At 38.7% G+C, this 12,792-nt stretch overlaps 1 protein-coding gene across 2 annotated transcripts in view; it reads left to right on the top strand.

Annotated features, from left to right (window-relative positions):
- Positions 1–413: 413 nt before the first annotated feature.
- The window catches only part of LOC139113434 (protein artichoke), a 67,965-nt gene continuing 55,586 nt past the window's right edge, over positions 414–12,792 (top strand). Inside the window, exons 1-2 of one of the 2 annotated variants that reach the window (XM_070674618.1) lie at positions 414–1,308; positions 6,721–7,226. The gene's annotated coding sequence lies outside the window, so the exon portion shown is untranslated. The other variant, XM_070674617.1, reaches the window with a different exon arrangement.

Raw genomic sequence — 12,792 nt, 5'->3', positions numbered from 1 at the left:
TATTAAATTGTAATAAATTACATTTAGAACGCGAAACGATATTAAATTAACTTGATCGTTTTTAAACGTTTAAAAGAGTAAGAAAAGAAATCTTTCTAATCCTATTCCGAATTAAATTTACATATAAATGTATGCGACTGCTGTACATAAAAATTGTTGTTAGGCGTGCTCTGTAATCAAAGGAACCACGAAGTTTTCTCAGACCATGTCTTTCGGCAATATAATCGTGGCGTGCCGTAGCGTAAGTAATCTTTTTGCGTTTTCGCGGTCTATGCGCACGAAGCATGTTGCTGTTGAAGAGGCGAGTAAAGTAAGAAGGATGGGCCGAGGCTCGTGAGAACGCCCAAGAAAAGATCGCGAAATGTGTCTAAAGAGCGAGCTTGGTGGAGGAAAAAATGGCGCGTATAAGGTTCAGGAAGCGGAGGGTGCAAACTGTCAGATACGAACGAGAAGAATGAAACGCAAGAGAAATGGAGGTAAAAGGATGGAGGAAGCGTGAAGAAGGGTTGAATAGAGAAAGGAGGAAAAGCAAAGAGAAATCGGAGGACGAGAGGGAGGACGGCTAACGCATTCGCTAACTTTGTCACTCGCGCTATTGTCCTTGTTCATTCTCTTCGCTTTCTCGTCGTCTCTTTCTTATTTCCACTCCCGTCCTCCTTTTTTCTCTTTGTCGTCCGAGTGCTTAGGGCATTTGCGTTTCTTCGTCGCCGCACCGTTCTTTCTTCGTTCGCCGCTTTTCGTTTCTCTCTCCCATTCTCTCGCTCTCGAACGCGACGCTTCTCGCTCGCTCTTCGTTCGGTCCACATCTTCCGCGTAACTGCATCCCTGTCTCTGCTTTCTCCCATCGGTGCACTTTCTCTCCGTCTCTTTCTCTCTTTATCTACATGCATCTCGCTCTCGCTCCCTTCATCCCCTGTGCTCACGATCGTTCTCTCCCACTCGCCGAACGCGGTACTATATTCCTCTCGGTCCCGCGTCTCCCACGCTTCCACCACTCCCATCTCGGCACGGTGCGAGCCTCGCAGTCCGCCGGCGACTCTTGAATGGGAGCGACGGGTCCGCAGCTCCCTTACGACGCAACGCGGGTGTCACGTTTCCGTCGACGGAAATAAACGTACACTGCACGCGGCAGTGTCACGACACGGCGTTCATCGCGCGTTTGTGCGTGCGTGCGTGCGTGCGTGCGTGCATACATAATACATTGTATCCCAGGACGCGCAATTCGGCGGACGTCTGCATTCGCTCCGACTCTGACGGAATGCAGGGCGCCTTATCGGAGCGCGTCGTTTCGATGAGATAAATTTCTGTGTGAGTTCCCAAATGAAAATTATCCGTACAACGCGGGGATGTAGAAAAGAGGGTGGCGAAAAAAAGCGGATGGCGCGCAACGCGAGGGCGCAAACAATGCAGCTACGGTGGAATTATTCGCGGTTCTTTTCGCTTGCGACAAATCGAAGTCGGCGGACGAGTAATCGAAAAAAGGGAAGAGAGAGAGAGAAAGAGAGAGAAAGAAAGAGAAAAAGATAGGGAGGAAGGTTCACAACTTCGCGGATCACCCGATAGAACGTTCTTTTTTATTATACGAAAGAGGATTCTCCACTGCGGTCGCATCTTCGCGCATTCTTTCTGTTGAAACTCTGAAAAGCGCAACCGTGATACGATTGTGAATTTTTCATATGTAAACGAAGCACGTCCCCCGCTTGAGCCATGCATCATTAAAGTTGATACGTGCAAGAGCTTAAAATTCTTTTGCCGTAAGTTTTAATGGAATTAGATATCGCACCGAGATGCGCGCAGAGAAATGAAGTTTACCACGAAGGGAAATAAAAATACAAGATGTGACTAGATTTTTCTGAATAAAAGTTTGCGCGCGGAAGGGGAAAACCTACTGGGGGAAATTAAATTAACATCAGAAGCGCAAACGTGTCGCGTACACGACGAGCAGGCTGTGTGTAGAGAAATCTAACGAAGTACATTCTTTATTAATTATTATAATTAATACCAATTGAATTGACAAGCATACAGATATTTAATCTCACGTCTGGGCACGTGCTCTACAATACGTGCGTTTGACAACTTATTTGACAGCACGCGTGTAATGTTTCTGACGGATAAAAGTTCGATAAAAACGGTACGATGTGTGGGAGTAGATTGTTGGCAAGCACAGTTAGAGGAAATTCGCCGTGAAAATATTTCACTGCCAAAACAGCCTTAATTAAATCACGCGCGGCATAAAAAATTTAATGTTTCATGAATGAACGGCGGCTGTTTACGATTTGCGCGGCTTGTGCGTACGTATGCGTACGCGTACGCGTGATTGTGAGTATGATACGCATCAAGTTATAGCCTATAATTTCATCTCGATTGCGAGTTGACTTTAACGCATCCGGATTTCGAGGGTATTACGCGTTTCGATGCAGCAATCGCAGATACGCGACCGGATTGTGTATACGTATATGTCACGGGCTAATCGCGTCGATAACGTGAAAAATTAAAGCGCCACGCAGGGCAACGCGATAAAGACATCCCGCATCGTTGACCCTCTAATTACGGCAGACTCCGCGCGTGGACCGCGCGATAAACTTCACGACCGATTCTTCGTCTGGCGGGAAGAAGTTCCGAAATTAGAAAGGCATAGAACTTCAGTCAGCCCCCGACGTCGTAAAATCCGACACCGCCGGCCCGCTAGTTAAATGCCATTCAAATATTCCGCCGGCCCTTCTCTGCTCCATTCTCATCATAACGGCGATTTTATCGGCGCGATACCCAGCGGTAGCATATAAATATGTATACGCATTGTTTGCATAGTACATCGCAACGCACGGCTGACGATCTTTGGGTATTGCATATAAAAAAAGAAATAATAATAAAAAAGGGAAAAATTACGCGAGCGCAAAGAGTGAACTTATATGACGATACGAAAAATTCCAGCAAGCTAAATTTTGAACGTAGTGTCGAAATGTATATTTTGTTCAACTTGAAATATCGCTTTTGTCGGTATTAAATTTGGCATATTCCAACCGATATTTGCCGAGGTTTTACTTTTTCACTATACGCGGAAAAAAAATTTTTTTTTTTACTTTTTCGTGTATAAAATGCTCGCGATGATTTTATTAGTTCAAGGGAAAGATTTTATTTAACAACCCACCTTACATATTTAAAGCAAAATTTATTATATCTGTTTTTTTATTGTTTGCACTTTTAATGGGATTTTATTATCACGGAATAAATTAAATAATTTTAACTTGAAACTTTTCTCGGATTTTCACATCTGTAAATTTATCGCATGACATAATCTTTCGAGAATAGTGACCGAATCCTGCCAGTGGATACTTGATAATTGAGCGAAATGGTTTCTGATCTCCCTACTTCAGTTGTTACTGTACCAATATTGTGATACGTTTCACCCTCATTATCGCAAAGTCTTCTGTCGTTATCAAATTCACGTACCTATATCATAAACATTTATGCACATTGTTTGCATTGTAAACCTACTGACGTTTACCTTTCCCTGGGAAAGCATCACGGACAACGACATAGTTGAACTTGAACCTACGTTATACAGTGATTAAGGACACCGTTATTATAATCCTCTTAAACAAGATATTGATGAGATAAAATTTAATGCAAACTTAATAACGCTATTTTTAATATTTGCCGAATATTAAGCAAAATAATTTCGCGAATAAATAATTATCGACTTACAAATCATGATCTACAACTCATCTCTTTCATAAAGTAAAATAATGCAGACATTAAACATGTGTCAGCGACCTAATTAAAACGCCACATTAATTTACACCATCGTATTTCTATTTTACGAATACAAAATAAATGTTTAATGCATAAGTACTTAACAAAATCAATATAACGTATGTTAACACATATTAATGTATATTAACATACAAGTATTATTCGGATTACAAAATAATGAACGTTAATTAATTTAATTACGTACGTGGCATATAAGTAGCGCGTCGAAAAAGTACATATTAATATTGGCATTATTTCTTAAATTATTCTTTACGTTGTAACGAATCTAATATATTTGTGCTCGATATAACGTCCAACAAATAACAGTTTCTCTCACTTCTCAATCCGGCATATCGACTTTGTAAAACGGCGATGGCGCATTTCGAAGCGAAAAATTATTAGTAATGGTCGTTAAACCGCGCGCGATGTTCATAAATCGACGCGGTTTATCGTAAGGGCGCTATATAAGTACACACTTTGTTCGCTCGGCAGTATCTAGCTCGTAACGGCGCCTTAATGAAGTCGTAAAAGAGCGGCGAAGTATGCAGACGGCCCCTCTCGAGCACGGTTTTATAGTTTCGATTGGATCGTCGATCGTCGGAAGTGCATTATTTTGTCTTGCATTAATACCGAGGATAAACTGAGCACCTGGAGATTTTATTGAGTATCGCGTTATACGAATGTGCGTATTAATCGTTGAATAAAAATCTAGTGCCCACTTCAGTACCACTACGCTTTCTCCAAGTTAAAAATATAATTCCATAAATAGCGAATTAAAACGTTAAGTACAACAACGAGGAATTGTACAAAGAGAAAAAAAAAAAAAAGAAAAGAATTAAAATATTTTAAAATCTTTAATTAGCACATTAATTTATAGTCGCATTTTCGGTATAGAAAATCAAACGATCTTTTCCCATAAAATTTCTGTTTGATCCAGTTTCTCGTTTAAATATTACTTGATGGAAAAGCACGACATGGTACACAATTCCGTTGAACAACGTGCTGTTTAATATTAACCAGGTTTCGTTTTCGAACGCAAACATTCGATAGAGACTTTAAATTAAAGAATTCATCGCGCACCGACTCTGCGATTCTATAGATCTATGAATAGACCTGATATACTTGCGCTTAGCAATCGCATGTTCCCCATAGCTCAGTTTGTACAATCAATGCCATTCAACTATGCACCATGCAAAGAGAGGCGTTGATGAATTTCCTTCCCTCTACCAATATATACATATGAATTTGGTATAATCCACCGCAATGCAAATGCGATATTCGCTGCAATCGCGAATATCTAACCAGTAGAGCTTCTCTTAAGCTTTAACGTTATCGCCACAGCGGTTTTATTAGTGGCAATCATAAATATATTCAATAACGATTGCCGTCGAACAACGTTCTTTAATTTAATATCCACCCAAAAAAACAAACCGCATTTTATTCATGCCCAGAAGCAATATTAACGAAGACAAAGTTAATTATTAATTTTTTTAAAGTGATAAAGTGAAATAGCTTTTAATTGATGATTATCAGTACGCATTTCAAAAATGGAAATAAATACGCGTGCATTTCACAATTATTAATTGAAACACGACGTATAATAGTACGCATAAACGCGCGAACCGCGTGGACATTGATGAGAGTAACTTTCTCTAAGCTCTCGAGCGCAAACCGAGCGATTTGTACGATCGAAACACGGAGGATGAGGAGAAGGAAGGAAGGCCCATGACGACGAGTACCCCGCAGCTTTGTCGGACGCGTTCGTATGCACCGCGCGTAATTCGCGCCGATGTAAATGCGCGCAGTTTGCTGCAGACAATCGCGTAACGAAGTAGCCAACGCCGGACTGCCGCAGTCGTATGATAACGCCGACTGTTTCCGACGCGGCCAGCTTCCGTAGACGCGAGAATTCGCAACCGAAAAGTCCGGGCCAGTGTACGCAACGTACCGCCCCGGCCTCGAACATCGTGCGAACTTCAATTAGCGACCAGTAGCAATTAACAGAGCACACGAGGCTCTCGCTTGCCGCGCCGAAAATTCTCCTACGAGGATGTAGTTGTAAGGCAATCTATGCAAATTAATGGTTTGACCTTTCCTACCAGTTTTCTTTTCTCTTTCTCTCTCTCGCTCACTTTTTTATTTTGTCTCTCTTATTTTTTTTTTTTTTTTCCTGCCATTCGTTTTTTTCCTCTTAAAGTCTGTTCGTTTTTGCGCAAGATCGTCAACTTAATTTTCGCCATTTCAATGATTACACTCGAAATACAGACGGAAGAAGGAAGAAGCGAAACCTGTTCTCTTGCACGACTAATATTATATATCTAGGCAAAAGTAAACGCGTGTCGTCGCTGGAGAAAGGTTAATTTTTTTTTTGTGAATTTTTTTAAGTTTAAGTTGGCGCGAAGTAGACGGAAATACAGAATCCCATGTGTAATAAAAATACACTAATCTTTTTATATTATTATAGAAGAGTTGATACGTGAAGTTGAAAAACCGTACACAAAGAGGAAAAAAAAAATTTTATCTCTCTGTATAAATCTAGTCGATTATTTTACGAGGCAGCCGTGAAACTCATTATTGACAGGAATTGTTCACAGCAATCATTTATGTCATCGTAGCCAGAACAAATTTCAATTAACGCCCGATAGCAATTAACATGTGCATAGTGCCCGTTTGACGGCCCTCATAGTCATTTGCAAGCAGCATTTCAAATTAATAAGTCCTCATTCCCTTCGTTACTCTTCGCCGTCACTCATTCGATCGTCGTGACGATAAATAACGAAATAACGAGATGTGCCGCGTCCACATATGCGATATCAGTTTCGTTCGTAACCATACGCGCGATAATCAGACCGATCGACTGGCTCAATAATCCGATTTCCGTAAATAAGACCGTTCGCTCCGATGCGGTCATCGGAGGTACCGGGAGATATTCGGGTGCGCTTATCACTCGACTCTCTTGAACAACAGATGTATTCGAAGTAAGTAGCTGTCACGATGGGCGTCACGACGACTGGCGCATACAATGACAATCTCGTGCGACAACATAGCGACATCCTCTAATCCGCGCTGACGGAAATGCACACATTCAGGGCGGCGCCGTAAACCGAAAGCATAAGCCGCGGCCTCGACAGTCTCGTTCCGATGAGTGCTCCTATCCACGAGTGTTGCCGACACAATCTTTCGTCTTCGACTTATTAAAAATCATCCGGCTTCGAGAACGAGAGCTGACAAATCGACACGAGGGTACGATGTAACGCGCGTTTGGTGTGATCGTGTCGACCAAATGGGATAATCGTCGACGTAGAGGAAATAGAATGATGGCACGTCGAAGTACGATTCGTCTCGGCGTGCATATGTGCGTGTGACTTACAGTGCTGAAGTGCGAGGGAAAAATCAAGGATCGTATCAGCGTGGGTCAAACCTAATTTAGCTTCGTTCAGTAGAGAGACTTATATTGCAGCTTTTATGCGAAGGTGAGTCGTTATTAATTTTTAATACAACCAAAACGCACGCTTATACATATATATAAACTGTAGATTTTTTTTTTCTTATTTTATGAGAGAACAATGGAATCGCTTCGTCGAGAAGTTTTATTTCTTAATTAAGCTCGCTGCATATATTTAGATATTTTAAATAAAATAATTTAAAGCTTATCGACCTCGGCGTCTCTAAATTTGAATCAGAACTGGGAAAAACGGAGCTTTCGCGCGAGAAAAGTGTAGTGAAATATTGTCTAAAAGAAAGAGAAGGGAATTTAATTTTATTAGAATATATCACGTTTCGCAAAGTTTGCATTAGAGGATTGTGCGTAGTGTACTCGGTATACTTGTGCTGCAGTAATCTACTTACAAAGAAACTACGCAGCTGCATCACGCGTAAGTTGGAGCTTTAGTTAGCCTTCAAGTTGCAGCGCGCAAAGTTGATGACATTTTTACTATACGACTTGCGAAACTTTATAATACATAGGTATTATACTATATATAAAATGTAAAATAAAACAAAAACCCGTATTTATCGATTTTATCTCACATATTTCATTTTACAAGAAGAGTGAAAGAAAACGTACAAGAAATTTTTAATTAAAATATTTGTGTCCAAAGTAAAGCTTACGTTATAGTTTCTGTTCAACTTTTTCTCAATCTCCACGTGATCTCATAAGCATCGCGTAGCATAAAAATCGGATGAGTATTATGATGCATCGTAACTTTAATAATCTGTCTTATAGTGGTTTTTGACGAGAATCACTTAAAACTTTTACATCTTATAGATAGGAACTCGAAGAATTTTTATGTATATTGTATAATCTCATATATAATCTCAAGAAATAATATAATATATAATTTCTTTACTTCGAACAAAATATTAAAAAAAAAAATTATTATTATTAGTTGATCGCTTCACACTTAACAAAAAAATAGTTAATTTAAAATTGTATTTAAATATGTTTAACTTTGTAAGATATTAATTCTCTTTAATCGAATTTAATTACATCTTTTTTTACGCAATAAAATTTTCTATGGCATCAACTTCAAAAAGTTTTTAACTGATATTGCGATACGATATCTGAACTAATAAAACATTTCTATCTTTCAATCTCACAATTGACTTTCCATTCGCAATATGTTCACGCACGGATGGTACACGAGTACGCAATCGATTTTTGAATTTTTTTATTAAAAAAAAATTTTTTCTTTTTTAAGAGATAGTAATACTATGTCTCTGATGAGTGGGTTCGCATTTAATTACTACTTTCTAAAAATATATATTTTTACAGACTTACAGTCGTTTATCTGTTGCTGCTAAAAATTTTTACGCATCAAATGCATTGAAACCACATCTCACATATCAAAACTGTATCACCAAATAAATGTAAATTTACAAAAAATAGACGAACACCGCATTTGGTGACGTGAAAAATGTGTTGTAAAATTGAGAGACCAATACATATATATTTTTTTTATTTTTAATAAAAAATATCTCTGCATTTTAATTATGCAACTTGATGTCCGAAAATAATATCGCCCTGTAAATGTCAGACATGAGATAAATCATGATATTATTAAGCGACGACAACCATTCATATTTTAGTCGTTGTTATTTAATCCTCGTTCAGCAGTGAAACTGCGGTGGTAGCAGCACGATGCAATTTTAGTGCAATTAAAATCTTGCAAAGGATTTTTACGATATACGCGTGAACATGATATTATCCCCCATATAATCTGTGACTTTAATTAATGCAACAACTCAAAACGTAATTACTTTGGAATGATATTTTTAGTATTCGCGTACAAGCAAAAATTTAGGTACAACGCGTACATATCGCATTAACATCAAAAATTTATTCAGCATCGTCTTCTCTGGCAAATGTGTTATACAAACAATTACATAAAAAAAAAAAATTTTTTTTAATTATATATTATCAAATTATTTCTCTAAACTCTTGACGGCAAGTTACCGAGAAAGTTTCGTTCAATAATTTGCTGTGTAAATAAAAAAATTGTAACATTTGTTAAATACTTTTTTCCTAACCGTAGATATTCGTTCGTCTCTTATCCGGCATACTTATAATTAATTGCGAAGGGCGAAACTCTTCAGGCAAGTGCAATATTACAGTTTCGGAATGCACAGAATGTCTACTTTGTGGTATTCGCGCGGCCTACCCGACACGAGAGCTGCGATCTGACGAGCAAATCCCGGCCGCAAATTCGACTTGCACTTTCACAAGGGTGGATCTGCTGGTTAGACCGTAATATTTGTGGTGACCATAGAATGCCTCAACAACCCTTTAAAGTACCGTTCTCTTTCTCTCTGTCGCTTTCGGTTCTGTTGGCAATTGTCGACGCATGGCCGTTCATTACTTTTCGAGATCGCTCTCATTCGATGTATATCCCACTTCAACAATTCTCGCGAGTAGTTCTTCACGCCAAAGAATGTCATTAAAGCAATACTGGAAGCTCGCTGTTGAATACCGCAGCTCGGATTGTTACGAAATTGCGTGGAAGTGATTTTCTCGAAACTGCACTGCTGAAGATAATGAGAACGACTCTGTTCATTTGTTAAGCGGAACAACCAACGAGATTATTAGAATTCTGTGCGACGTAATAACGACGAAACGACAATACCTCCATGAATGTGCTCCTTCTCAAATTTCCTCTCGAGTAATATCTTTGTGAAATGTATAACGACGAGTATTATGTTTAATATTAATTAAAAAATACCTCCATTTTTTCGTTTCGATCATTATTACACATGGTTCTCAAACGTACGATGTTATACAGCTTTGTAATTTATATATTATAATTTACATTTAATTTATCGCTCGTAAAAAATACAGATTTTTAATATAAAGGCTTGAATAAAGGGCAGTTCAATATATTTCAGAATACTCTCGATAAATAGAGTGAAAATGATGATAACTGTCGACCTGTTCTTGACACTTGCAAGGCAAATTAATTCGCGACAGCTGACTCGGTTGTCAGTTCGATTAAGTGTTGGGTGTAGTTGAGTGGTTATGCAACAAATTAGATCTGACGATACCGACTAGTTTATAGGCTTGCGTATTTACTTAAAGCCATATAATGTTGTACATGAGATCTAAGCCGTGGACTGTTATCGTTATATCGTCATTCATTATTACAAAATTCATTTTGATACTATAGACATATGTATGTATACGTATGGAATGTAACTTTAATTACGCGCTTGGAAAATATTCGAGTTGTAATAATGATTATATATCTTTACTTCTGTAGTATACAAAATTCGTAAATTTTTGACAATTTGAACAACAGCTAGAAGAAAAAAAAAGGAGTAATCTTTAAATTTTTTAATACCTTCGTGAAAAAGAAAATATGGTAATTTGAACGCGTATAAAAATGGGAAAGAAAAATATAATATCTGAATTACTATTCGCAAAAGACGAGGAAAGCTCGTGCATTAATTAAATTTATATGACATTCTACATTTAACATTCATTTATCGTATACATTACATTATATCTCATTTCACCGATAATTTACTTTTGCAATTGTTATAGCTATTTTCCACACAATTATCATTTAAATCAATTCTATTCTTCTTTAATGTCATTCAACCTGGTGATGAAACATGTTATTAGCTTATTATAGAGTTACGTTAATCCGTTTAATGATAGCCAATGAAAACATCTCATCGTTTGCATAAAATACAATTATTCCACTCTGTTCAATGTTTTCACTCAGTCATGCAAAAATGACACAGTCTTAGTATCAAGAAGAATAAATTTAATAATAAGTTTTTTATGTATGTATACATATAATTATAGTATATTAATTATAAAAAAAAAAAAAGAACAGGACAACGCGCGTATAAAAAGTATTCATTTTTTAAATATAAATAACCCAATTATTTCATGCTTATTACAAGTTTTCAAATTTGCATTAACTGCAGATTATATTAAACCTGAGTAATGATATAAAATAAAAAATCCACGGTTTAATGTTTAATATGAAACAAGAGAGGGTTTTTTCACATTTCGTAGTCAATTCAAGATTTAAGAACCTAGCGCTCTAACGATTTCGCGTCCATCATCGTCAGACAAAGTATTTACTTCACACTAGCGAGCTTGTGAGGAATAAAGGAAGGAAGGAAGTGCCGAAGGAAGGAAGAAAGCTGGGGAGAACGTCATGAGAAAAGGGCGATCCATCAAAATCAAAAGAGCGCCGCCGCAAGCGCCAAGGGTCGTTTACTTTCTCTGCTCCTCGCGGATACTTGGTTATTTTTCGAGTCGCTTCTTATCTTTTTTTCTCCCCTTTGTTCTCTCCGTTTGTGTCATTATCCCCACACCTACATGTGACATTGGCGAAGTGGCCAGATAAATGACGGAACAAGTAACTATACACAAAGGAGCCTTAGTTTGCTCGGATAAATTAAGTGAAATGTCTTAGGCCTAGGTACATTCTTAAAAACTCGTAGCGTTTCAATTGCGTTACTCAAAAGACTATTAATCGATAAATTAACGAATATTATTTTAATAACGTGTGCTAATTAATGTCACATTCTAACAAAGACTGTTAACTTTTATTAAACATACGATTCTTTAATATTATCAAATTTATCGTTAAATTTTCTTACTAACGACACTTTTGTCGTTGCAGGTATCAGGTTTTTCTTGTAAAGTAGAAGGGAGATTAACTAGATGTAAGACATTAACGTGTGAGAAATTTAACGTCGAGATTGCGAGAAGCTTACGCGCGCGATATATGACGTTAGCGTCGCCCGATGCACATATCGCAAATTTTCATCACTCGAATGACTGAATAATTGGAAATTCAATAACTCGACACGCGGTATAACTTGAGACTGCATGCAGCATGCTAAGTAACACTATCGCCGCTCCGCCAACTTGATGATGATTTAGTAGCGCGGAAGGAAATACATATGAGAGAAGAGGCCTCGACGAGCGTAGGGCGGAGCTGAACGCGGGTGTGCGTGAATCTATTTAAGCGCGACACTGAGAGAATCACGAAGTGAAGGGTGAAGAGAGGAGAGAATAATGGATGGTATACCCGTAATGTCACGTGCAGCATGCCGAAACCACGCCGTCCACACTCTCGGCTGTGTTAATCAAACGACGGCACGAGGTAACCCGCGGAAAAGGCGACCGCGGGGTAGCCGGCCACGGTCAGTCGCGCGACCAGGTAAGAGATATACGCTCTGTGTCGCCACACGGCTACCTGTACGCGAGAAATCGGACGACGCGATTGTCGGACACCAATCGCCTAGATCCGGACTCCACGTCGTGTAATTTGTCGGCTAGACTACTCGGTTAATCCGCGGCCGATATACCTCCGACCGGAGATCGATTTTCGGCGCGAATTATCGCCCGGCGTGAGAGCCACGCCCGAACGGGAAATTGTGTTGATGAATCCGCATTAAAATTTAGCTTCAATTAGATCTGCAATAGTTATAAGGCTAACTGGACACGGCGAATAATGTGTCGCGCGTGCATAAATGCGAAACGTTATTTGCGTGCGTAATGGAAAGACGAATGTGTAACGA

Source organism: Cardiocondyla obscurior, linkage group LG02 (assembly GCF_019399895.1).
Source record: "Cardiocondyla obscurior isolate alpha-2009 linkage group LG02, Cobs3.1, whole genome shotgun sequence".
Taxonomy (NCBI): Eukaryota; Metazoa; Arthropoda; class Insecta; order Hymenoptera; family Formicidae; genus Cardiocondyla; species Cardiocondyla obscurior.
The sequence above is the reverse complement of the archived record's forward strand: the minus strand, read 5'-3'. Positions and strand labels throughout refer to the sequence as shown.